At 44.5% G+C, this 27,659-nt stretch overlaps 1 protein-coding gene across 1 annotated transcript in view; it reads right to left on the bottom strand.

Annotated features, from left to right (window-relative positions):
• LOC111141397 (solute carrier family 23 member 2) overlaps window positions 1-25,767 on the bottom strand; it is a 134,207-nt gene extending 108,440 nt beyond the window's left edge. Inside the window, exon 1 of the mRNA XM_022493913.1 lies at window positions 25,742-25,767. The gene's annotated coding sequence lies outside the window, so the exon portion shown is untranslated. The remainder of the gene's footprint in view (window positions 1-25,741) is intronic.
• Window positions 25,768-27,659: the final 1,892 nt, after the last annotated feature.

Genomic DNA, 27,659 nt, shown 5'->3' on the forward strand with positions numbered 1-27,659 from the left:
TTAAAAAAAAAAAAAAAAAAAAAAAGATAGTACACTGCAACCCCTACAAGAAATCTGCAACCCTGGCCAACTCATCCCATGACAAGCCACCATCACCCTGACCTAGTGTCTTCCTCCAATAGGCTTTGCTACAAAGCCACCCCTCCCAACTTCTTCCTTCTCCATAAAATAATCCTCCTCTCTGCTGTACCTGCCTATGGTTGTCCATGGTTTAATGTCCCAAATAAACTCATTTTTGCTGGTAAAAAACTTATTTTGAAGGCTAATATTATTTGGTGATTAGAAGTGGGATCCAGAAGACTGCCAACAACTCCAAGGCTGATGAACAAAAAGGTACCCATATCCACAGAGCTGCCTGAGCTCACTGCTTTCTCGACAACCCTAGAACTTGAACGTAATTTTTCTCCTGGATTTTGAGCTCCATTCTGTGTTTTAAGCTCTCTAAGAATTATTTGGCATCTGTTTTAAGGCTTTGTTCTCTATAAGAATGTCCATTTGGCCTTCGGTCCAACTCCTGTTATGAACCAGGCTACTCCGACTGAAACTGTGCTAGCCTTTTACCCAACTTCTTGGGAACAGGGAATATTATCAGGAATCTAAAATTGCTTGTCTACAAAATACAATTTCTAGACTAACGGAGGCAAACAAAGAGAGAAGAGGGCTTCTGAGGCCTTTTTCCTTCCTGTCTTCTATGTCTCAGGATGTGCAGCAGCTATCTTGTGTTCACTCCTGAACTTGCCTTTTCCTCGGAAACTCTCCCCACTCCCTCCTTTCCTGAACATAATAAAAACTGCCCCTTTAAAGTTAAGTCTTCTGAGAATCTGAAAACCCAAATCTCTTATGTTCCCTAGACCAAGGCCAGACTGCGCACCAGAGTTGAAGTTTCCTAAAATGACTCAGAACTCACATTTGCTAAAGAATTTAACACACTTATTCCAACTTACCACCCCGGTTTCTAAGATTTGTATCAGCCAGGCCATGCGCTCGTTGGGGAGGACCATGCCAAACGCTGGATGAAATTAGCCCCATGAGAGCATCCTAAAACATTTAGAGAAACAAACCTCTAACTTTGGCAAGATCCTAGAACGCTCACTGGAAATCTCCACCAGGCAATTACAGTAGCTTTTCCTAAGCCTGTTGACTGGAACAGAATTCAGATTTGCACACAACAGCCTGATGACCTCATCGTAACTACTATAACCAACTCCAAAGTGTCTCCGGGGAAGATTCTGGTCTTCCTTTACAAGCTGAATCCACCTGGGTAGCATTTAGCTCTCATTTACTAACAGGCTAAACCAGGATTTTTTAGTTGAAGGAGCAGCATGGAATGGGAAACTGTGTCCACTCCACATTTAGCTAGCTTGGCAAACCAACTCACTCACACCCACAAGGGCCACCTGAAAGAAAGACCACTAAACTCTCAATTTTCAACTCTGGCCAATGACGGCCCCTAAACAGACCAAAACCCCTTGGTTTCTGCTATAGGTGCAAAGGGCCAGGGCAATGGGAAAAAAGACTGTTACAAACCTAAACATTCCAGAAGCCTTCAGCCCTTTTGCCAGCCTTTCCAACGTCCTCCTAATTTCCAGCAATGGGGCTCCAAGGACCTACAGGGCCTCTTCCCAGTCCCCACTCTTAATTGGCCTGAAGAAACCACTCTCCAGACTGAGAATGAAATCTCCTTGTCTTACTAACCCCACAGCTATACATTCTCTGTGCGCTATACCACTCCTGGAAAGCAGGTCCTGCAGGCAACAGAGCATGAAAACAGCCCAAACAGTTGCGGGGGAGAAGGAGGTTTCTCTCATAAACCTCAAAGGTTCCTGTCTCTGCATCTATTCCTTTTCGGTCAGACCCTTGGAGAGATTCCCACCCTTTTCTCCTTAGTTTCTCCATCCCATTCATTCACTGGGACAAGATTTCTTAGGAAAGTATTATGCCAGAATTTCTCCCAAAAGGAAATAACTCTAGAATCAAAATTGCCAACCAGGTGGATTAAATGAGCCTTCAGCCTCTTCTGTTTGCTCCACCTCTGATGGCACGATAGGGGAGTCTGGGGACATGGATCATTTGTCCCCATCGGGTCAGCTACCACCCTCTTTATGGGCAGATTCCTCAACTGATACTGGCAGGATTCACAGCACACCTCCCACCAAGATTCAAACAGATCCCTCGCCACCTCTCCCCAGATCAAATGCCCTATAAATAAAGAAGCCCTTTAAGGCATCAAGCCCGGAGTAGGAGACCACAGACACAGGGCCTTATCATCCCCTGGGAGCCCCTACTTTACCTGTGAGAAGACCCCTGGCCCAGGATGGAGGCTAGTCTGGGACCTCAGAGCAATAAGTAACATTATCCCTGGGCGCCCTGTTGTTCTCAACCCCCACACACTGATGTCCTTTCCCAGTAAAAGCAAATCCTCCTTCCCTGTAACTGTTCTATATAATGCACTTTCAGTATTCCGGTTCATAAGGACAGTATCTTCTTGCTTTCACCTGGGAAGAACAGTAATAAACCTGGACAGTAAAGCCCCAGGTTACACAGGCAGTCCTTCTTAACTCCTTATAAACCTTAAAAGCTGATTTGGAGGATATAAAGTTTTCTGCAGGCTCTAGTTGGTTACAATATGTATTATGTTCTGCTTTTCTGCTCCTTTTCTTAAACATCTTCACAGGAGACAGCATTCATCTGTTAAAAACTTTTGGCCTCAAAAGGACATAAAATTGGGGCACCTGGGTGGCTCAGTCAGTTAAGCATCTGCCTTCGGCTCCAGTCAGGATCCCGGGATCCTGGGATTGAGTCCCGCATCGGGCTCCCTGTTTGGCAGGAAGCCTGCTTCTCCCTCTCCCTCTCTCACTCTCCCTGCTGTGTTCCCTCTCTCGATGTTTTTCTCTGTCAAATAAATTAATAAAATCCTTTAAAAAACAAAACAAAACAAAACAAAAGGACATAAAGTCTTCAAAGACAAATTGCAGCTTGCACAAACTCAGGTTCATCTTAGGGCACCTGATCTCAGAACAAGGACTACATTTAGACTCAGGTTGGTTTCACAGCACCCTGAACTTCCCAAAACCTAAACTAAGTGCCAATTACGAAGTATTTTGGGGCCCACTGTCTACTGTCGAAACTGAGATTCCAAACGTCTCTCTTACAGCTCAACCATTGTATGCTTTACTTGAAAAATGACAAACCTGACCCTGTCATTCAGAAAGATCGAGAAGACCTAGCTTTGGAGACTTTAAAGAAAAGCTTAATAAAGCCTCCTGCCTTCGACATCCTAATGATCAATTTCCCTTTTCCTCATTGTGCGTGAGAAGGAAGAAAATGCCTGGAGTACTTACCCAAAAATATGGGAGACCATCACTGACCCACAGGATAGGAGAGCCAACCACTGGAGCCTGTGCCCAGGGATGTCCCTTCAGCCCCCACCTCAGAGCAATTCCTGTCACTGCCCTTCTGGTTCAGGAACGTGAAGAAAGAGTCTCAGGACTCCCTCTAACCAAGCTTGTGCTGCCTGCAGAAGCCCCCCTAAAATCTCACCACACTCAGCACCTCAGTCAGCCGCCTCACCTCCTAGGAGAGCCCCCTGCTACCTGCTCGTCACAGAACTCCTTCTCACTGCCATAACCGTAATTAAGCCTGCGATTCTCCTCTCCTCCTTCACGGAGGAGACCCCTCACAACTGCCTGAGCCCGGCACCTCAGTCAGCCGCCTCCCCTCCTAGGAGAGCCCCCTGCTACCTGCTCGTCACAGAACTCCTTCTCACTGCCATAACCGTAATTAAGCCTGCGATTCTCCTCTCCTCCTTCACGGAGGAGACCCCTCACAACTGCCTGAGACCGACAGATCACCTCTGGACTTCCCGTGACAATTCCTAGCAAACTCCTCTAACCAAGGCGGATTTTTCGTGTTTTACCAATGGTGCTGGTTTAGAGGATGAGAATGACAAGTACCATGCTGGGAATGCTAGTGTGGCCCCTCTGGAAGGGACCGAGGCAGCACTTCTACCTTTAGCTACTTGAGCCCCACAGGCTGTTTCATGCTCTCAGTCAAGCTTGTACCTTGGCCATAGATCAAACCACAAATATTTATACCCACAGCTGGTCTGCCTTCAGGTAGCTCAGCACTCTGGAATGTTACGCCAACAATGTGGTACCCTTACCTCCAAGGGGATAAGATTAAAAATGGCTCCTAGGGTTAAAATTCATTAAATGCCATACTTTTGCCAGCTGCTCTTTTACTGAATTTCCTGGGCATTCCAGATTCAACTCTTTGGAGGCCGAAGGAAACCACCCCACAATACTGCCACCAAAACACTGCTCTCAAAGAAATCAAGAGCCAAACCTCCTTCACAGTCCAATGAGATGTTCTCCCAAATGAGGCTTTTGAAAAACTGACCAGAGACACCTGATAACTGGCCCCCAAAATAGGAAAAACAATACTGGTAATCTAATCATTGTTGCTTTGATAAAAAAAAAATAAACAAACTGTGGTTTGGACCAAATAATCTGGCCCAATTCATGAACCAATACAGTGGGGAGATATAAATAAAGTCACAAAAAGTGCCTGCCTCACCTGCCCCATGTGTCCAAAACGTAATGCAAAAAATTCGCTCACACCACTCACTTGAAATTACCAAAGGGGCCATTCAAGATTTGGCAAATGGATTTCATAGAGCTACCCCCCCCCACCTCACGGATTTAAATATGTTTTAGTCATGGTTATGTTTTCTCCCTGGACCACCGCTGTCTCTTGCACCCGAGGCCACTGCTGTTTCTGTAGCTAAAATTCTGCTAGAAAAAAAATCATCCCCAGGCGGAGAACTCCTCTTTAACGTCACAGTGATGGAGGAACCCATTTTAGCAGGCAGGTGCTTCAGCAAGTCTGCGCCTCTCGGCCAGTTTTAAGTTTTACGACACTTCTGCCCTCAGATTGGTCCAATGTGCTAAGGGCACTATTAAGATTCAATGGGCAAAATCGGCAGAGACCTCCCCTCTCATCTGGCCCTAAAGCATTGCCATTGGTCCTTGCTAACTCAGACCCAGCCCTTCAGACTTTGACCCTCTGAAGTAACCAGAGAACGACCGATGCACTCGGCCCCCGCCGCCTTTGACCCACGGTTGACAGAGATACACTTGAACTGTGTAAAAGCCTTGCAGCTCCTGTTGAAAATAACCAGGCGCACTCTGGAGATGAAAACTTCAGCATCACACCTTGCACCTGGAAATTTCATCTACAGTAAAAGACCTCCAGAAAGACTCTTCAGCCTCCCTGGAAAGGCCCCTCCTAGGTGCTGCTAACCGACCCACGTGCTGCCAAACCCCAGGGAACAGACGTGCTGCACTCACACAACCTGTTGAAAGTCAGCAAACCCTGACTGGACCTCCACACTGCCTGCTGACCTGAAAGTAATGATTTCCTGGAATTGAAGCAGACGCATCTGATGAGACTGCTTCCCCCAAGATGTCCAGCCCTGGCCTGTTAGAAGGTTCAGGATTCACAAAGTCTCTTTTTCATCTGGACTATTAACGGAGTCTAGATTCTAATCCAAAACTCATGGTTTCTGAATTATCGACTTTACTGTATTATTACATTTGGTTAGAACAGTTCTTTCGAGATAACAATACTGTTTTAAAGTGTCTGCAGAGTTTTGCTGTTTCGCAAAAAAGCCCACCAGCTATTGCTTCATATTTGTACCTGCATTGTACCTTCCCAAATGAACTCAGCTCATTCTTGAAAATGCTCCTGTCCTATTCATTATTCTGTTTTCATGACTGGATCAAAGGGGTGACTTCTAGTAGGCATAAAGAACTCTGGGTTTGCTTCCTATAGAGGGAATTTTCTCCCCTAAACTGGAATCAGTGCCAATGAATATTTTAGTTGGCTCCCTTCAAAGATTTTGAGTAATCTCCACACCCAGCAAGGGGCTCAAACTCACAACCCTGAGATCAAGGGTTGAACGCTCCACCAACTGAGCCAGCCTCGTGCCCCTAGATGGCTACTTTCAGATCTAGGATTCTGGTTTAGAACCATCACACAAGGGTGCCTGGGTGGCTCAGTGGGTTAAGCCTCTGCCTTCGGCTTGGGTCATGATCTCAGGGTCCTGGGATCAGGTCCCGGGTCGGGCTCTCTGCTCGGTGTGAAGCCTGCTTCCTCCTCTCCCTCTCTCTGCCTGCCTCTCTGACTACTTGTGATCTCTGTCAAATAAATAAAATCTTAAAAAACAAAAAACAAAACAAAACAAAAAAAACCATCACAGAGTTTGGAACTGTCATGTTACTTTTGATTCTGTACTTGTTGCCTGTCAAGCTTTTGTAAAAATGACATACCCAAGGGCACCAGGGTGGCCGAGTCGGTTAAGTGTCTGCCTCTGGCTCAGTTCATGATCCCAGAGTCCCAGAATAGAGCCATGCGTTGGGCTTCCTGCTGGGCCAGGAGCCTGCTTCTCCCTCTCCCTCTGCCTGCCGCTTCCCTTGCTTGTGCTCCTCTTTCTCTCTGTCAAATAAATAAATCTTTTTTTTTTTTTAATTAACATACCCAATAAAGAGACAATCTCCAACGCTTACAATCTGGATAACTATGCATTAGAAATGGGAGATGCCTGAGAGTTCTCCCTGCACCCTCTCCTTGTTACTCAAAAGTAACCTCAGTAGGTTTCCAATCTGTAGAATTTTCTCCCAGTGTGGGACATGACACACAGGAAAGGTCCATCCTAGCACTGAGGGACAAAAGCCACTAAATTAGAAGAATCTGACTACTGATCAGTAATGCTTTTGGAGAAACATCTCAATCAAAAGGGGGAAATACGAAAATTTATAAAGGGAAACTTCACTAAAGTAGAGTCAGGAAGTTAGAAGGGGGAGCCGGTATCACTGAATGCCAACTATAAGAAGTATAAATTACAACCCTAACAGGAGAATCTCAAGAGGAAAGAATCATCAATAACGGGCCCCAAGAGGGGAAAATGTACATAGTATCTCATCTAAGAAATTAACCACTCCTGCAACTCAGCCAAAGACAAACCCTCACATCACCCTGAACTCCTACTTTTCTTCCAAGGATTTCTGACTTCCTCATTCTCCATAAAGTAACCTTTTTCTCCTTTGTTTGTTGGCCATAGCTTTTATGTCCAAAGTTGCAAATCTTGGTTAATAAACCCATACAATAACTTTTATTTTTCAGGTTAATGTATCATACCTGTGCACTATATTTTCGCAACCACCCTCGGAAATGACTGGGCCCACACTTTACAAGTAAGAAAGCCAAGAGGGGTGAGGCCTGGTCAAGGTCCTGGAGCTCCTGTGCGACAAAATTGGGGTCAGGGACCATCACGCCTATGACGACTTGGCTTTATGACTCTACACTGTGTTCAATGCCAGCACCACAATACCCCACCAGTGCTGTTTGTGGTGAAATGGAGAGAAGATGTGATTACTTAAAAATCACCTTCTTTTAAAGCCTCTTACAGGAGTGCCTGGGTGGCTAAGTGGGTTAAAGCCTCTGCCTTCGGCTCAGGTCATGATCTCAAAGTCCTGGGATCCAGCCCCACATCGGGCTCTCTGCTCAGCAGGGAGCCTGCTTCCTCCTCTCTCTCTGCCTGCCTCTCTGCCTGCTTGTGATCTCTGTCAAATAAATAAATAAAATCTTAAAAAAATAAAAATAAAAAAAAATAAAGCCTCTTACAAATGTATTGTGAGGGTGCTTATTGAAAAAAAAAAAGCTGGCTCGTACTCTATTTATTAAGCTGGATTATCAATAGGTACACAGATGTTCATTTTATTGTTTTACATACCCTTATACCTGTGCCTATGTTTCACAATAAAAACGAACCCACAGCCTGACCTGGGGCAGCTGTCTCTGGAACACCAGAAGTCTGGCCCACCAGTGTAAAGAAAAACACAGGTGAGTTTAGCCAGATACCAAGTTTCCTGTTAGAAAACAGTTCCAGGGGCGCCTGGGTGGCTCAGTGGGTTGAGGTTCTGTCTTTGGCTCAGGTCATGATCTCAGGGTCCTGGGAAAGAGCCCCCACATTGGGCTCTCTGCTCAGCAGGGAGCCTGCTTCCCCCTCTCTCTCTGCCTGCCTCTCTGCCTGCTTGTGATCTCTCTGTGTCAAATAAATAAAATCTTTACCAAAAATTCCACTGCAAACTTTTTTTTTTTAAATGCTGCAACTTTTTCTACTGTTTGTTCAGGAGTTAGTTAGCATCACAATCACTGATGGCCTTGAGGCAAATAAGCATACAAATACCATTACACTTGTATCAGTCCAGCCTTCAGGAAGCCTCCAGGGATCCTATTTTTTTTTTTAATTTCAGAAACTAAACATTGGGGACAAAAAAATTACTACTCAGTTTGAAATAATGAGCATATGAATGGAGAAACTGTTTTTCTCTTGCTAAAATGTTGCATTCAGGGCAGAAGATAAAGGTAATTTATTTCCAAAAATAAAATCTGCATAACCATAAATCCATTCTAAGCTATGTTTATTAAAAATTTAAAGATTCAGGGGCGCCTGGGTGGCTCAGTGGGTTAAAGCCTCTGCCTTCGGCTCAGGTCATGATCCCAGGGTCCTGGGATCGAGCCCCGCATCGGGCTCTCTGCTCAGCGGGGAGCCTGCTTCCTCCTCTCTCTCTGCCTCTCTACCTACTTGTGATCTCTATCTGTCAAATGAATAAATAAAAAAATCTTTAAAAAAAAAAAAATTTAAAGATTCAGAAGAAAAGCACCAAGGCAACATCCACCAGTGAAGATTATGTCAAGAAGAGGAATAATGGAAATACCAGGGAAAAAAGTAACCAAAGAAACGCTTTAGAAGAACAGCTTATTTTCAGTTAAACTGAAATTATGTATGTTGTCCTTTGAGAAATCCAAGTTGCACAGTATGTGTAGTATAATCCCATTTTTATTAAAAGTATAATTATACAGAACATATTTGTGGACATAAGAAAGGGCTGGGAAGGATAAAGAGCAAACCGCCGGGAAGTGCAGGGAGGTAAAAGAGGCCCGTGTGATTTTTAAAATTTGCTTTATCCAATTCTGACAAGTTAGAATTATTTTCCAACATGTGTATGCTTCTTTCATAAATCCTTTAAAAGGCTAAAAAATATTAATTAAGAAAAAAGCTTCCATGAGGGCAAAGCTGCAAATTACCAAAATGTCACTTTAGCTACAAATCAGAGAAAAATTGTCAAGGGACAAGGGCAAGTACTATGACCCCATGAAGATTTGTTTTTGGAAAGCATTTTTTTAAGCTGATTAGTAAAACCAGGGTTTGGAAGGACTGGCGTTCTACTCCACTAGACTATCAGACACCAAAACACAGAATCAGGTCAGAAGTTCTAATACTGGAAAAATACAAGTGTATTTTTGAGAGAAAAATTAAGCAGGAGGAGCCACTCAACAAAAGCAAGACTGAGTTATCAGTGTGCATCCTTGAACTTCTGTCCCAGCACCAGCCAGCACCCTTCCCCTTTGTATGCCACCACACTCTGGAAATGTGAAGACCTGCCCTTCGCACACAGGGTTACAAGGCTGAGATCAAAGCCAAGGCCCCTGTGAGCAGTTCAGAGGAAACATCACTTGCAGCTCAATGACGTACCACGTGACTTTCCCCCTGTAAAGGCCACTCTGAACGCACTCGAAAATATTTACAGCTCTTCTCTAGTTTCTTAATTGGGATATGCAAAGGTACTAAATGCTACAGTTTCAAGGTTTTGATTTCAGAGAGAAAAAAAAAACACACACACAAAATTTGGGTGGTGGGGGGGGGGAGTGTAACAGACATATATATAGAACTGTTATCTTTATATTTTACCATTTCCTTAAAAAAGGATGTTAATACTTCAGAAGCAGGAAGGACATAGCCCTGGGGCCAGTACCATTCTCAGGCCAGAAACTGAGCAACCAAATCATTTTGTCAATTCCATAGATGCCAAAAAGGCTGACAAAATACCTACTCCTAAATAAAAAAACAAATACCAAACCTCTTCCATGAAACTTAAAATACTTGCTGAACAGGACAAAGGCTATCTTCTGAAAACGAGGGCAAAACACAAGATATTATGTATTACTCTTCATGCTCTTACATTGAGTTTGTATTTTGTAACTGACTTAAAAGAAGCACATGTATGTACCCCAAAATTTAGGCAAAATGGGCAACTTTTTAAAAACAATTTTTAAAATCCTGAACAAGGGCGCCTGGGTGGCTCAGTGGGTTAAGCCGCTGCCTTCGGCTCAGGTCATGATCTCAGGGTCCTGGGATTGAGTCCCACATCGGGCTCTCTGCTCAGCAAGAAGCCTGCTTCCTCCTCTCTCTCTCTCTCTGCCTGCCTCTCCGTCTACTTGTGATCTCTCTCTCTGTCAAATAAATAAATAAATAAAAATCTTAAAAAAAAAATAAAAAAATAAAAATAAATAAAATCCTGAACAAGTAACAGTACACAAATAGAGAAAACTACAAAAACAAAGAATTATGCTCAAAAAAAAGATGCCAGGCTCAAGACAAATTTATAGGCCAGTTACATCCTAACCTTCCTGGTAACGAAATAGGAAATGGGAAACCTTCCCAATTCCTTCTGGGAAATCTGACAAGACATCAAAGAAAACACAAGAGAAGAAAACTGTATGTTAAATTCACTTGCCAGTCCTGGATTTTTTTTTTAACTTTTGCATATTTGACATGAGAATAATAACACCTGGTTTCAATCTTGATTTCTTTGATCCATGCATCTATAGTTCTCTTATGAACTGTTAAAGTGCCTTTTGTCCATTTTTTTCAGTAGGTTTGACTTTTTTCTTATTCACTGGTAAGAGCTCCTTACAAATTATGGACATTAACCGTTTGCCATGGTGCAAACAATTTCCCCCAGAAAAAGTAAAAGACTTCTTTTTCCTTTCTGTTTATATCACTTGAAATAAAGAACAGCTTTTTCACCTCCCTAAAGTCCAATCTCACATCTTTTTGCAATTGCTTCTAATACTTTTGTACTTAGGAAGCCCCTCCTCATTCCAAGATGAGAGAAATATTCACCTTCATTTTCATCTAGATGTTTTTGGTCAAAATAACTTTTAAATGTTTAACATCCATCCCTTTTAAAATGCATATCCAGGAGCAACTGGGTAGCTTAGCTGGTCAAGCAGCCGGCTCTTGGTTTCCGCTTCAGTCATGATCTCAGGGTCCCTGAATGGAGACCCGTGTCAGGTCCCCACTCAGCAGGGAGTCTGCTTGAGATTCCCTCCCTTTCCCTCTGCCCCTCCCCCTGCTGGTGTGTGAGCCCACCCATCCCCTCCTCCCCCACTCTCTCTAATAAATCAATTCTTTAAAAAAATAAAAATGCATATCCAATAAAATCATTGCTCTAGGAATATAACTAGAGGAGTATAATTATATTTACTTTAGTTATAGAATAAGTCGATACTCAATATTTAAGGGCTGGCTAACTAAATTATGACAATAAAATGCTTTACAATAAAACACTACAAAAGCCATTCAGGAAAACAGTCCAGCTCTGTTACTAAGTGGGGGGAGGGAGGGAAGAGGCAGAATACCCTCCCCATTTTTATATAAAAACTATGCTTGTTTGGTAAACAGGCAGTCTAGATACTTTACCTAAATATTAACAGTGATCCTTCCTGAGTGTCAGATTGTATGTGGGGTCCTATTTCTTTATGCTTGTCTGTTTTACATTATTAATGAACATGTATTATATTTGTGATTAGAAAAAAAAAGCTTAAAACTTGTAAATATACATGCAAAACAAGCCAATAAAAATAATTTTGCCCACATGCTTAAATTGCAACCGTCTTTCAAAAAAATTAAAAATGCCTTTACTTTGCTTAACACATTTAATCCCATATTACAAATAGGATAATAATGACTTAATTCAAGAAAAATGGAGGGTTGCCAATCTTCCTTAATTACCCAAAGATCTAAGGAGTAATGTCTGATTTATACTCCTGGCAAAATGACTGAATTAAAAAACACAGCCCAATGACAATTATCAGTGGTAATAAGTCAAGCTCAGCTAACACAAACCGTTCCATTTTTCCTTAACAAACTGTGCCTTAGCACGTGAACAAGTACAGCTAAGTTCAACTAAGCTGAAAAACTAACCCCAAAAGCTTCCCACCAGACTGGACGTGCTTTTATCCTCTAATGCCCCAATCTCCCTCTGAACAGCCCCATTCTCTGCCTTCTGGTGTGGGGTGCTTGCTCCTTGACCCACCCAGACTTGACAGCTGAAGGGGGCTCCCCTGCTATTGCTCCCCCCCCCCGTACCCATTTCCACGGCCTCATTACTATGGAAGACAGGAATAATTCTGGAGTAGAATCAGAAGTGTGTGTGAAGAGGGATGACAAGATCCCCCCAGGGACCTGCTAACCACAGAACTCCTGAAAACTTTTCCAGTGTCTAAGAATGATCACAATTAGATAATCCCTGTCATTAGAACTGAAGTGACTCAGGGTCAAAATTTTGAACTCAGAACCAGGGAAGACCTGGAGATGGTCATGCGGAGGTCTCAGACAGGCCACTTCTCCCCAGATGTACCTCAGTATCCTCAGAATGAACACAAAGGATCGATTAGAAAACCCACAGACTCACCAGCCAAGGGAGGGAGGGGCACAGAAGGAAAGCAGGATCTCACACCCAGCCAGAAGCAGCAAGAGAATAGATACCAAACCGGTCTCATTTCCCACTAGAAACTGTGGAGAGGGAAACAGAATGTGTGGATAGGCACAGAGAGCCCCGAGCACCTTCTCTGAGTCCTGTGCTACACGTGTTATTAAAATCCTGCCCACGACCTCAGGAGTTAACAAGACTAACAGAGACTAAAAATTAGTTAGGACAAGTGTTTCCAGAGACCTGGAATACAGACCAAGTCCATACTTTGGAAAAAGCCTAAAGGATAGAATTAGAAAGAGTTACTAGAGGCTATTATTTAAGTATGATGCAAAAGTCTCCATTTTTTAATAGTACCGGCACAAAAACAAGGAATGAAAGCTCACTAACTCCATCAACCCCAAAGAGACACCATACGTGCCCAAACGGAAAAGTACGAAACACCAGAAGTGTCGAAATTTAAAAGTGGAGTGGAAAGCTTGTCAATGACCTCTAGCCCCCCTTTCTGGTTCTTCAGAATAACAGCACCCAACTTCCGGGTGCTCCCACTTAAAGTTCCTATTTATTGGGACCAGGATGGTGAAAAATCTTCAAGTTCATATCTAACTTTTTAAAATTCAGCTGATTATTCCCATCATACTTTGAAAGACAAGCAGATTTGAAATCTAAAAAACCTTTTAAGCAAAATCACATTCTGACAGATTTTTATTCATCTTTAAGAAAAATGCTTTGTTTGAAACCTTAGAGTCTGAAAAATGAGTCTTTTTTTTTTTTTTTTTTTAAGCTAAAGCCCTAAAAATGATCTACAAATAAAACTTCCTGGAGGGCACGTGGGTGGCTCAGTGGGTTAAAGCCTTTGCCTTTGGCTTGGGTCATGATCCCAGGGTCCTGGGATCGAGCCCCGCATCGCATCGGGCTCTCTCTGCTCAGCGGGGAGCCTGCTTCCTCCTCTCTCTGCCTCTCTGCTTACTTGGGATCTCTATCAAATAAATAAATTAATAAAACCTTTTAAAAAAAAAAACACACTTCCTGGATACATCATAAAATAACAAGACAAAAAGGGAAACATATTTGTAACATTTACTAAAATGCTAATATCCTGTCTGTAAAAAGAACTGCTATAAATCACCAGGAAAAAAATGGAACACAAAGCTAGAAAAATTGGTAAAAGAAATAAATAAGCCAAACAAAATATAAACGGCCCCCAAAACTCAAGTGTTCAAACCCACTAGCTATCAAAGAAAAGCAAAATAAATATGATTCTATTCTTTGCCCAAATTGGTTTTCAAGAAAGGGAGGGGGGAGGAAAGTTTAACCATAACAATGATTCCCAGTATGTTAACCTGGATACAGTAAGTATCCTATACATATATGTTATGTAGCAAAGGCTTAAAAATGCAAATGATGTCCTTTCCAAAAAAGTAGCCTAAAGAAATAATCTGAAAAATGCACCCAGATTTCCATACAAGGCTGTTCACTATTGTGTTGTGTTCACCGCAGCAAAAAACGGCTCATAAGCTAAATGCCCAACAATAGAAGGATTTGTCAAATAAAACATGATGCATTCAGCACAAATGAGCTGTTAAAAGCCACGTTTTAAAGGGCTATTTAATGATTTAGTCATATGCCTAAGGTACATTGCTAATTTTTTTTAAAAAATGGTTTAAAAAGCCCCTGTATCTCTATTTCAAAATACGAATATACACATGTGCATATGTACAGGTGCACAAACAAAAAATTTTACTTTCAAGTAAATTGGGAAAAGAAATATTCAATGAGTAAAACAAGCTATTTTGTGTGTTTCCACCACAGTCTTAATATTCCTTAATATTCTGAGACAGGACTCACTTTCAGCTATTTTTCCAGTAATTCTGACTTTAATTCTGATCAGTTCTAACCAACAGCCACATATACTTCAATAATAACTAACCAATAGTTTCAGGATTCTTTATACAACAATCCGTAAAAGAGTCATGCATTTCCTGCATATTCGTCTCAAATCAGTCCATTTCCTATCGCAGAAAAGCAAAAGACACAAAAATTCCTGAGAAAGGACACTCCCCAGGGACTGCTCTATCCTTGCCCTCTCTACAGACCACTGACAACTACACACACCCAGGAGAAAGGCAAAAGCCTTTTATTTCTTGGAAAAACAATGTCAGTGCTCAGGTTAAATGAAGAAAAAGCGCACGGACCTCTCTAGCATGAGGCTCTGCAGCTAACATTACGCACACTTCATCCCACAGTACGTTCCATCAACTAGGCAGAGGGTCTCAAAGGGGCAAATAGCTGCACTTGACTTCACTTAGAGCAAGTTCCCAACCCTGGCTGCACACTGAAATCACCTGGGAATTTTTTTTTTTCTTAACCCCAACAGTCAGGCTATACTCCTGATCAAGTGTACCTTAGCTTCTCAGATGAGACCAGGCAGCTGTCATTTCTTAGTTCTCCAGATGATTCCAATTTGTTGTCAAGGTTGAGGACCACTGACCCAAGGCATGTTTTACAAACAATAAATTAACAACCCACGAACATGAATAGAGAAATCAATTCAGGGAGCTGGGGCCAGCAATTATTTTAACTAAAAAAAAAAAAAAAGAATGGAATGGGCTAGAATAAGCTAGAACATAAAACGCATTGCTCCTAGTGCAAATAGATAATATCTCGTGAAATTTTTCAGTTAAAAAATATGTAGTTCTTGGCAATACTATCGAGACTGATCTACAGATTCAATGCAATCACTATCAAAAATCCCATCTGCCTTTCTGGCAAAAATCGACAAAATGATCCTAAAATTCAAATAAAAATGCAAAGGACCCAGAAAAGCCAAAACAATCTTGAGAAAGAACAAAACTGGAGGACTCATGTTTTCCAATTTCAAAACTTAGTACAAATCTACAGTAATTTTGACACCCTGGTATAAGGATGGACAAATAGATCTATGGGACAGAAGAGAGAATCCAGAAGTAAACCGTAACATTTATGATCAGGTGATTAACAAGGGTGCCAGAACGATTCAATGAGGAAAGAACAGTCTTGAACAAACGGTGCCGAGAGAACCGGAAATCACACATAAAGGAATGAAGCTGGACCCCTACCTCACACCATATACAAAAATTAACTCAAAACGAATCAAAGACCTAAGTCTAAAAGATAAAACTATAAAACTCTTAAGAAAAAAAACTCTTATAAAACTCAATCTGGATGGATTGGTTGGAGGAGCATTCATGAGTTTGAGCCCCAAGTCAGGTAGACTACTTAAAACTATATATATTTTTTAAAACTCTTAAAAAAAAAAAAAACATAGGGGCAACGTACAGGAAATCTTGGCGACTTTGGGTGAGGCAATGATTCATTAGATAGGACATCAAAAGCACAACAACAACAAAATAGGTAAGTGAGACTTCCCCAAAATTAAAAACTTATGTTTTGGGTTCCTGGTGGCTTGGCTGACTAAGCACCCACTCTTGATTTTGGCTCAGGTCATGATCTCAGCGTTGTGAGATCTGAGCCCCATGTCAGGCTCCAAACTCAGCAGGGAGGCCACTTGGGATTCTTACCCTCTCCCTCTGCCCCTCACCCCACTTGCACTCTTTCTAAAATAAATCAAAATTAAAACAAAAACAACCTTTTTTTAAAAATTTAAAATTTATTTAACAAACTAAATCAAAATTAAGACAAAACTTTTGTTTGAAAAGGACATCAGAAAGTAAAAGGTAACCCATAAAATGGGGAAAGTTTATAAACTTTTTATCAGATTAAGAAACTAGTACATAAAACATTAACAATAAAAAGACAATGACCCAGTTAAAAAGGATCTGAATAGTCGTTTCTCCAGAGACATTATATAAATGGCCAATAAGCACATGAAAAGATGCTTTCCCCCCTTTTAGTCATTAGGGAAATGCAAATGAAATCAACAGTGAGATAACAGTTCATACCCACTGGAATGGCTACAACCAAACAGGCACTAACAAGTGTTGGTGAGGATGAGGAGGAGAACAACTGTCATCTTGCCGACCCACCTACTCTGAAAAAGTCTGGCAGTTCCTAAAAGTGTTAAACAGAGAATTATCATATAACCCAGTAATCCCACACTTTGATATTTACCCAAAAGAAGGGAAACATGCTCACACTAACCCGTGCACAGGAACATGCAGGGAAGCAGAACTCATAGAAGCCACCATGGAGAAATATCCAAATGTCCATCGACTGACTAATAATGCAGCACTGACACCTGCCACCATGTGGATAAATTATGAAAACAGGTTAAAAGCGCATCACGAAAGAGGACATATGGTAGGATTCCATTTACAGGAAATATCTAGATAAAGCAAATCCACAGAAACAGTGCAGGTGCATGGTTGCCAGAGGCTGGCTGAGGGGAGGGGAGGGAGGGATGGGGACCGACCACTGATAGGTACGGGGTTTTCTGTCTGGGCTCACAAGAATGGTCTGGAGAGGAGATAGTGGTGGCGGCCACAGCTCTGTGAACATACTAAAACAACTGAAGCACACCCTTTAAAAAGGTGGGGTTCAGGGCACTCGAGTGGCTCAGCGGGTTGGGCCTCTGCCTTTGGTTCAGGTCATGATCTTGGGGTCCTGGGATTGAGCCCTACACATCAGGCTCTCTGCTCATTGGGGAGCCTGCTTCCCCTCTCTCTCTGCCTACTTGTGATTTCTCTCTGTGTCAAATAGATAAATAAAATCTTTTTTAAAAATTTTAAAAAAATTTAAAAGGTGGGGTTAAAATAAATAAATAAAAATAAAAAGGTGGGGTTATGGAATAACAACTCAACTCAACTTTTCTTTTTTTTTGCAGGTTGTTCTGTGTCGAGGCCCTTCGCCATTGTTCTTTCTGAAGCCCATGCAGTTCCTTGACCAGAGGACAGTATGGATAGATAACCTTTCCAACTCACAGGCAAAGTCATGTATGGATTTCATGGCCAGATCTCAATCTCAATTCAGGGCATCACAACTGATTTTTTCATCAAACAGGAGTATGAGATTTCAGAACCACAGCACACGAAGTTAGGTACGGTTTCTGTGAAACTTGCTTAAGATGCGCACGGTCACACTTGATGTGTATATACTTATCAATGAAAGGGAGTCAGTCAAAACAAAGTCTGGAAAATGTATTTTAGGAGTTGACTGACACCTGTCACCTATTCAAAAAAAAAAAAAAAAAGAAAGAAAGTATGAGATGTTAAAAGTTGAAAACAGAAATTGGAAGAAAAAAAGTTGAAGCCACTCTGGAGCATTGCCACAGGCACTGAACTAAAGGCTAGGAAAAGTGAGCTGGACCCCGTCTGCCTTTACTGCCCAAGGAATAAAAGATTCCCTGCCCCATCTACCCCCACCAGGGCTTCTGAGGGGGTGCAGAGCAGCATCTGGGCATCCCCCCCGCCGTGGGGGAGCCCACAGCAGATCCTACAGGGAGCTCAAGAGGTGAGGGCACAAACCCATCACTTGAAATGGGGGGTGGGGAGGGACCCACAGGCTGCAGGACAGGGCAGGGCCTGAACTCACACCGGGGGTCAGGAAGCAGGTGCAAAAAGCAGAACTTCAACAGAGGAGGCAAATGGAGATTGCTAGAGTATTCAGTTCATCTTCACAGGGATGAAAGAGAAAGGAAGGGAAACAAGAAACCACAAAAACTTCTCTGAGGAAGAGCACATTTTCAAAGACTGCGGGTCAGAAACCTGGACACAAAAGACGCCAGCGGCTGCACAATACGACGGCATGGTCAGAAAATAGAAGCCCTTGGGATGAACCTGAAGATAAGATAGAACTCCCATAATTCCTCCTGGCAAGAAATTTGAGGTCATCCTCAAATCAGCAGGGAAACTGAACTTCTTTGTGGAGAATTACCAAAATAACAGGGACAGACTCCACCAAGGATTTCTGTGGTACACAAATCTGCAGGGTCAATGTCAAGGTGACAAACTTCGTTCATTCAAAAACATTATGTACATAGAATACTGCAATTTAGTGAAAAAGACCTTGAGAAGAGGACACTTCTTTAATATCATTGAAGATTATATACAATAATGCATTCCGGTAAAAACTGACTAAAAGGACTGTCACATTAAAACCTGTTCTATAAATACTCTATAATTTATTAAGAAAAAAAAAAAACGTATGAGGCATATGACTGGCTCAGGAGAGCATGCAACTCTTGATCTCGGGGTAGTAAGTCCAAGCCTTGCACTGGGCACAGAGCCTACTTTAAAAAAAGAAAAAAAGAAGAAAGAAAAAAAGAAATGTATAAGAAAAAGACCGCAAATGGGGGCTCCTGCATGGCTTAGTGGGTTAAGCATCTGACTTCTGCTCAGGTCATGATCTTGGGGCTCTGTGATCAAGCCCCACGTAGGGTTCCCTGCTCAGCGGGGGTCTGCTTGAGATTCTCTCTCCTTCTCCCCCTCCCCCTTGTGTGTTCTCTCAAATAAGTAAATGTTTGGGGGAAAAAAAAAAGTAACTTTTTATTTTGTTAGGACACAGATTTTGGCTAACATAACCACCCTGAGTAATACAGGCACTTGGTTGGAAGATACATAGAATGCAATCAGGTTCTTTCTCTATTCTTGCTCTTTACCACTGGGAAGAAGGGAGGGGCAAGGGGAAATCACCTCATTCTAAATAAATATTTTTAAATAAAGAGCAAGAAACAAGTAATCTGCAGACATTAGGGAAAAAACAAAAGCTATAAAAGATTGCATAAACCCAAAGATTCATATTCACGGACAGAATAATTTAATATTATAAAGATGACAAGTCTCCCCAAATTTATATACATTTAATGAGATTTCCCACTAAGTTATTTTGGAATCCTAAACTGAAAAATACGGGATAAAACAACAACAAAAACAGAGCATAGGCACTACCAGAGAGTAAAGCCTACTATAGAGTGATTATAATGATGAAAATAGCAAGGTCATGGCAAAGGAACAGACAGATAAATGGAATAAAACAGCAATTCCCACAACAGATCTAAGGATTCAACATATGATTAAGGTGTCATTTTAATTTAATAAGACAAGGATGAATTAACAAATAAATGGTGCGGGAAAAAAACGTACAGGAAAAAAAATCCATACTCCATGCCACACTCCAAGTATTAAATAACAGCCAAATATTTTTAAAAAGAACAAAAAAACATATAAAAAATATTAATAAATTCTTAAGGTACAGAGAGGACGAGAAAGAAAAAGATTGACAGATCTGAACTCAAAGCATAGACAAATATTTGCAACTTATGACAAAAAATGCAAATCTTAATGGCTTATTTCTCAAACAGAGTGAAAGTAGGATTAAAATAACATATCCAGCAGCATCAACTTTACTCAAAGATTAAGGAGGAAAAATGTTTCATATTAAACCAAGCACTGATGTTTCTGGAATAGAATAAAAAAACTCACATTATTTTTAGATAAAACAGAAGACTTAAAAGAAGTGCCATGCTTGTTATACTCCCTAACACTTCAAAATATGCATATATTCCCCATATCATACTTCTGAGGAATAATTTGTGAATCAGTCCCTTAATATATAGAGTTCTCGATAAAATATGAATTCAACAGAAAGTGTTCAGCACTGAGGTCATCCATACCACTGTGAAGCAGAGGTAAATCAAACTCTTTGTATAAAGGGCCAGAGAGCAAATATTTTAGGCCTGCAGGTCATATGGTGTCCTGAATGCACACGGCTGTGCCTCAGTAAAACTAAATTTACCAGAATAGGTGCCAAGGATTCTCTTATTGGCAGCATCCGAAATGCAAATTATCGGGCCCCACCCCAGACCTTCTGAAGGAGAAACTCTCCAGTTTGAGTTCTACCACGTCAGACAAGAGACTGCACCCGCCAAGCCAGGGGATTTGCCTTTGGAGACAGCAAAGGATTTCAGCCAGCACTGCGGAGGGGACAGGAGAGCCAAACCAATTTGAGGCTGAAATCCCAACTACAGTGGCAATATGTGACAAACAGCATTTCCAGCAGGACTCTCCACCAGAAGAAGGGTGGAGAAGACCATCCCTAGAGTCATAACACTACGGCCTCCTAAAAAGGGATGGTCCAGAACGAAAACGCTAATGCAAGTTTAATTAAACGAAGCTGGTGGGAAAGGGATGCCACCTTGAAGGGAGACCAAGTAAAAGAAGGGACTGTGTGCTGAGATTGGGGTGGGGCTTGCAGAAGACTCCTACAGGAGATGCCAGGGAGAACTAACAGAAGGAACAAAGGACCCAGGGCGCCTGGCTGGCTTAGTCAGTGAAGTGTACAACTCTTCATCTCGAGGTTGTGGGTTCAAGCCCCATGTTGGGTGCTGGGTGTAGACATTACTTAAAAACAAAAACAAACAAACAAACAAAAAAAGTTTAAAAAAAAAAGGAGGAGCCAAGGACCAAGCTGGGGTACACAGAGGAACACCATAGCTGGGAATGAAAAACAGGCCAGATAAGAGAAAGATGGGGGTACAAAGCAAGAATGATCCCGACCTCAGCCTCCTCAGCTGTGAAGTGGGAACCAGAATAATGGCCATCACCCGGGCTGCCATGATCAAAGGACATTCGTGATCACAGGAGGTGCTGGCAGAGCACCTGGCACCCAACTCTAGCTTCTCTACCCTCTTCTATGCCAACAGAGACTTACAAACCCAGAGTTTCAGACAAAACCTGGGAAAAGCATTCTATCCCTGGACTACTGGAGCTGAAGAGGAGAAATCAAGACCCAGGAGGAGTTAACTCAGGTAAGTTAACCAAACTCCAATTTCTTCATCAATAAAATGCAGCCCAGGACGCCTCTACCTGCCAGTTGCCTAACCATACTGATGTCCAGTGCTCAGCACTGAGCCCATCTGCATGGGCACAAGCTCCTGGGGGCCCCCGCCCAGTCTTTCTCGGGTCCCTTCTATTGCCTGGAGAGGCTCCCGGACAAGAAGTGCGCTTTGTTAAACCGCACTCACATTCATCTTAGAAGATGGGGGGACTCAGCCCTGTAAGACTCATGTTCAGAGTGAACTGAGAGGGAGGTGGCTGCCAGGATGGGTGAGCCTCCAGCGGGCTTCAGAGGCACCCCAAGGCGACAGACCCGAGGGCAGAACCTATGGAAAGAACTGCGGATGAAGAAGGCTTTCTTGACCAGTGACCAGAGAAAGCCATGGTCTGGGGCGGCCAGGCGAGCAATGGCCCAAGGCAACCGGGACCCCCTCACTGAGGCTGCAGAGAAATGGTGAGTAAGAATTGCAGTCAAACGATGGCCAGCAGAAGGGTCTGGGGCTGCGACCTAAAGCTTCCGAGCAGTGGCCGGCAGTGAGGACACTGGACCAAGTCCCAAATATGATCTTCTGTGAAATTAGCCACGGTTCTCACCTGTGTTCATCACATTCACAGACTCAGATGTTTCGGTACAAACTGTTATGAGCAGCTCATGCCTGCCACACTTCCTGGGAAATAGGAATTTTCAAAGGTCATTTCTGATGAATCCAGCTCTTTGCTTTTTGTGCTATCTTTAGATTCTAGGCCTGCATAACATGCATAACACTGAAGGGGTGCAAGAAAGGGCTATTGAATAGTGAGTAGATGGAACTCTCCTTCATGGAGTACGTCTTCAGAGGGCCTTAGAAGCCACCTACACCTGAGGTCAGGGACTTGCCGAGGTCAGAGGAGAGAATTAAGACTACGGACAACAGAAGTGCCCCAAAAGATTTACATTTCCGTGAAGGAGGAGCTCCCCCCCAAACACCCACTCCCTCCCTTTCTGACTGCATTTGGGCTTGTCAGGTTGGCCACCGTGCCCTTTGTTACCTTAGACACCTTGGGTTCCTTTTGTTCTAAGTGCACAGGCCAGAAACTTGGACACTGCCCTCAACTCTCTTTGGTACACCACTATCCTCCCCTCACATATCTGGTCCATCAGCATCTCCTCAGCCCCACCTCAGAATCCCCTCCCGTCACCCTGGTCTGACCACCACCCTCAGCCCTCACCCAGGAGGACACAGTGCTGCCCCGCCCTCCCTGCTTCTAGTTGATTCTCAAACAGTAATAACCAGCACATCCCTGTTAAAACCTAGGTCAATGTCCCCTCTACTCAAAACCTTCCATCGGCTCCCATTCCCATCAAAGTAAAATCCATAAGCCTTACTGTCACATGGCCTTACATGATTCAATTCCCACGGTCTCTTTGACCGTAAAACCAAATGCTCTCCTTCTGCCTCAGGGCCTTTGCACCTGCTGCTTCCTCAACTGGGAATGTTCTGCCCTCAGATATCCACATGACTCACTTCCTTCACATCTTCACTCAGAGGTGACTCAGGGCTTTCCTGTCTATCATTCCTAAAATTTCAGCTTCAATGTCAACACTTAGTACCCTCAATCCTGCCAGATTCTTCTTCAGGGCATGAAATCTCTGTCTGCCACCTCACCAAGAGTGTGAGCTCCATGAGGGCAGAGAATCTCCATGCAGCAACCAGAGCACCAAAAACACTGCCTGGCCCACAGCAGGTTCTCAATAAATGTACTAAATATGTCAAAGTCCTGTGAAAAGTAGAAGCTGCAAGCAAACCTCCATGATTTGACAGTCAGTATAGAACCTGTGACAAAATAACAGGCTAGAAAAAGCAAAGCTGGGGAGAAAAAGAAGACAGTGCCATAAAGCACACACAGAGCTCCTTTAAATCCTAAGTCAATAATGTACAGCCACAGCTTAACCTGGAGCAGGAATGTTCTCTAGCAAAAGAATAAAAGCCCAGACCGGCAGCCCTCTGAGGAGAGAATAACTGGAAGAACAGCAGGGAGTAAAAAATGAGTTAATGAGGTTATCTGGCATTGGGAACAGACTAGTGTGTTGGGAGTTATATAGGCAAGGCCCGGAAACAGGTCAGGGAAGGACTGTAAAATGTTTAAATTAAAAAAAAGCCTAAGAGGATTAAATAAAAATAAGTTTTTAAAAAGCTTTCATTTACAAGTACAAAGCACTATGTAATTGCAAATTATGATGCTGACTTTTAGTTCCCTTAAGCAAAATGGGAAAATTCCTCAAGATACCAGTGGTGCCAGAAAGGAATCCCCAAGAGGATCCCAGGTTTGTCTTTAGAGACACTGAACAGGAGGGCAATAGCCAACTCAGGATTTCTAATACCCCAGACCTTGGCCTTCTTAAGGGCAGAAGACTGAGTGTGATTTCACAATTATTTGTTCAACAGCACCTGACACCAAATTAGCTGATGGACTAATGGAAGGCTATGTGAGCTTGCTCCTGTGAGATCTAACTCCTGCAGGACTAAGACCTCTAGGCTTTGCTGCACAAATGCGACAGGCAGTGCAGCTGGCATGAAACCTAGCAAGACCCTCTCCAATATTCTACCCAAGTACTTTCATAAGCATTTTTGAAACAACCTAAGAAACATTAAAACTCAGCTTAATTAACTTTTGCCAGTCAGAAAATACAACTGCCATGCAACCATGTGAAAAAGGGGGGGAAAAAACATCAATATATAAAGTTCCTGAAATACCTTTCCTTTAAAAAAAAAAAAAAAAATCACGCCCCACTCAGAGCAAAAAAAAATCCAAGAGAAATGCCCTGGAATTCAAAGAAAGAAGCCGGTCGCCATTTTGACAAAGGAAATGGTCTAGAAAGCAGATAGCTCACGCTCAGGCTGTCAGGTGAAACAGGTAGCTGGGCTAGACACACCTGCTCACCTCCTTTCAACTACCAGGTGTGCTAGGAGGCCTTCCACTGCATCCCCACTGCCAGCCATTTAAGAGGCTGGTGCCCAAAAGCTATTAAATTCTGGTAAGGGAAAAGAGACCACGAGTGACAGGTTCACAAGTGATCCTGAGACAGCCAACCATAACCCAGGACAGAATTCAGAATGTCTGAGCAGAAAGGCCCTTTATAAATCTCACCCGAATCCAACACCTCCAGGGCTATTCAGGGAAAAGTCATGTGCTAAGCTAAAAAGGCAGGTGTAGACAACTGGAAACAGTGAGGCCCCAGCCCAACAGCATTCAAATGCAAAAACATAAAAATAAAAAAGCTTCAGCTACCCCTGATTCTTGTCTCTGGCTTTAGAGAGGAAGAAAACTGGCCGCGAGAAGTCACATGGCCAATTAATGACAGCTCAAACCAGACTGCCTCGGGACTCCCGGTCCCGCGTCCTCGCACATCACCGGCCTCCTCAGCACACCCAAACGTCAGCAGGGGCAGCATCTTCCCCCTCCCAACTTCCAGCATTGCAGGAATAAAAGTAACAGCCGCGGCTGACACCCCAGACCTAGAAATCCCTTATGGGTGACTTTCTTCCACCTGCAATTGCCCTCATTTACCCTTTACCCTGACAATCAATTTCTCATCAGTCATGCTTAAAACCCCCAGACTGTAGGCCGAGTTCCTGTCAGCTACCCACTCAAGGGTATATCCAGAGTCAAAGGAAGGAGAAAATTCTGAGCCCTTAAAGTAATTACACTTAAGAACGTCAATTTCTCCTTCCAGCAAGGTAGCAACAACGGGAATTCGCGACCCCCGGGGGAACAGGCCTGAGAGAAAGGCCCTAGAGTCGGAGCCGCAGCTTCTAAAATTACTTGGCGCAGCCTTTGTAGGAGAGAAGGAAGCAAAAAATGTACAAGGCAAACCACCCCCCCGCCGCCCTCTTGATGGCCCTGAATCCCGGGGGGCGCGAGGATGCCCGCGCGCACCTCCCGGGGAGGGACGAGGAGAGAGCGACCCCAGGACGCGTGGGCCGAGGGCCCGGGAGAAGGCGGCGGCGGCCAGCCAGCCCGGTCCCGGGGGGACCCACTTGCCTCCCGGCGGCGCGGCCTGAGGGCCCGAGCGCGCTGCGTCTCCCCGGGCGGCCAGGGTGAGCGCCCAGGGGCCAGACCGGGCCCGGTGGGGCGGCGGAGGCTGGGGGGTTGCGGGGCATCCACGGGCCCCGCGGCCACCCTGGCCCGCGGGTGCGGGGACCCGGGGAACCGGCCGGGGCTTGGGGGGCGCAGGCCGCGCCGCGGGGCCGGTGACAGCGCGCGGGGGCCGTGCCAGGCCGGCCTCGTGGGCGCGGCGGGCACCTCGTGGCCCGGCCCGGCAGGTGCGGCTCGCGGGCCGGGCGGGGGGCGCGGCGGCCCGGCTCTCACCTGGCTGCAGCTCGCTGGTCTCCAGTCCTGCTGCCGCGCCTCGGCGCCGCAGTGCCAGCCGCCGCCGCCTCCGCCTCCGGTCCCCGCGACAGCCGCCTGCAAAATGGCGCCGCGGAGGGGCGGGCCGGGGGCGGGGAGCCGTGGAGCCGCCCGCCCCCACGCGGGCCCGGGACCCACCTCCCTCTCCGCCCCCGACCCCCCGCCCGCCGGCCTCCCCCCAGGGGAGGGGCTGTGCCCCCTCTCACGCGGGGCCCCGGGCGGGGCAACCGGCCCCCACCCCAGCCGCCCCCCGCGGCGTTCCCTGCGCGCACCCCACCCCAGTTCCCCTTTAGCTCCCTCCCCTGCGTGGAAGTCGCCCCCCTCCTCGCGCCTTACCGCCACACCTGCTCCTGGGGCCCACCTGGAATGCAGAGCGCCCGCCCGGAGTCTCCCCCTCCTGGATCTCCCCTTTTACCCTGCCTGACACTGAGCCTTGTCACCGCTGCGGGAAGATAATCGTGCAATTGGCGCGACGCATTGGGCGGGGGGTGGAGGGGTGGCTGGAGGTTTCAAGGCAATTTCACCGTTTCTCGGGTTAGGCCGTCAGGTTTTTAACTTACTGGAGGAGAGGGCCTCATTACATCATGCGGACACCGTAACACAGCCCGGGGTTTCTCACACTCCGCTGCCCCGGGGATCGTGTTTAACTGAGGGTTGTGATGCAGCGAGTCTGGGGTGCAGCCGGAGATTTTGCATTTCTAAAGAAGCCCCGGGTGATGCAGCTGGGTCAGGGCCGCCGAGCGGAAGGGGCTGCGTGTAAAATTTAGCGCATCGCAGCCCCACCTTGAGTGCAAGGGTGAGACGCACGTGGTTGGGCCCCACCCCCTGGCTGCTGAGGCCGGAGGTCTGGAGCGAGAGGAACTTGCATTTCTGACAGCTTCCCAGGTGATGCTGCTGGGGCTGCTGTCCGATATTCACACTTCGCGAGCCACTGCTGAAGACTATCTGAATACATGGCCAGAAACAAACAAGCAAACAAACAAACAAACAAAAAAACCACTAATAATTAGCACTTTCATAGCACCTTCCATCTTGAAACCACTGTCGTGGTTGCTGTTTCCACCGAATAATAACTGACTAGTTCCCCCAAGCAAGTCTCGAGAGAGCTGAAGAATTGAGGACCGTGTTTGACCTGACATGGGGAGGAGCAGATTTCATCATCGGAATTTCTGCCTGATTCACACACTTTGGGGAACTCCATGTTATAGGTATCATACATATCAATGAGGGGGGAGGGGTATGACTAGCCGCTGGGAATTTCATCAAATACAAAGTATAGTCTGTGTTTGTAAGAATCAATAATGTGTCATCATATTTACCTCTCTAATAACTTGTAGGTTTAAAATACAGGAGTTGGCTTGTAAAATTCAGTACACATTCTATTGTATGTCAACTATACTTGAATTAAAAAAATTTTTTCTACATTGGAATGTCAGGTGTTCAGAGCCTCACGGAAGATGGAGGAAATAAGAGATGAAAAGTTTGTGACCAAACACCTAGAGGAAAATTCATGTCCCCTCTCCCTGTAACATCCCCAGCAGTGAGAATATTTTCCAGCCAACGTCTATTTTGGGGGGTGGGGTCGGGAGTACTCTGTGTCTTGCTCAGCCAGGATGTGAGATCTGGGATAGAAAAAGGGGAGAGTCTTTATTGCATCTTCAGTGTCCCTTTCTCCCTCACAGATTTTCTCTATCCTAAAAAAAACTTCCACTGTCGCAGCCTCTCTTCCTCATCCCTCTTTCCCATCCCTCCTCAGGCTGATGCTGTCACTCCCTGCTTTCTCAGACGTCACCAGTGACCTTCTAAGGACCAAATCCAATTGCCTGTTTAGAGCCCTTCTTTTCTACGGAGACGGCTCTGTAATCTTCCATTGACTTCT

Source organism: Enhydra lutris, unplaced genomic scaffold, assembly GCF_002288905.1.
Source record: "Enhydra lutris kenyoni isolate GAN:26980312 unplaced genomic scaffold, ASM228890v2 scaffoldscaffold6, whole genome shotgun sequence".
In the NCBI taxonomy this organism is placed as follows: Eukaryota; Metazoa; Chordata; class Mammalia; order Carnivora; family Mustelidae; genus Enhydra; species Enhydra lutris.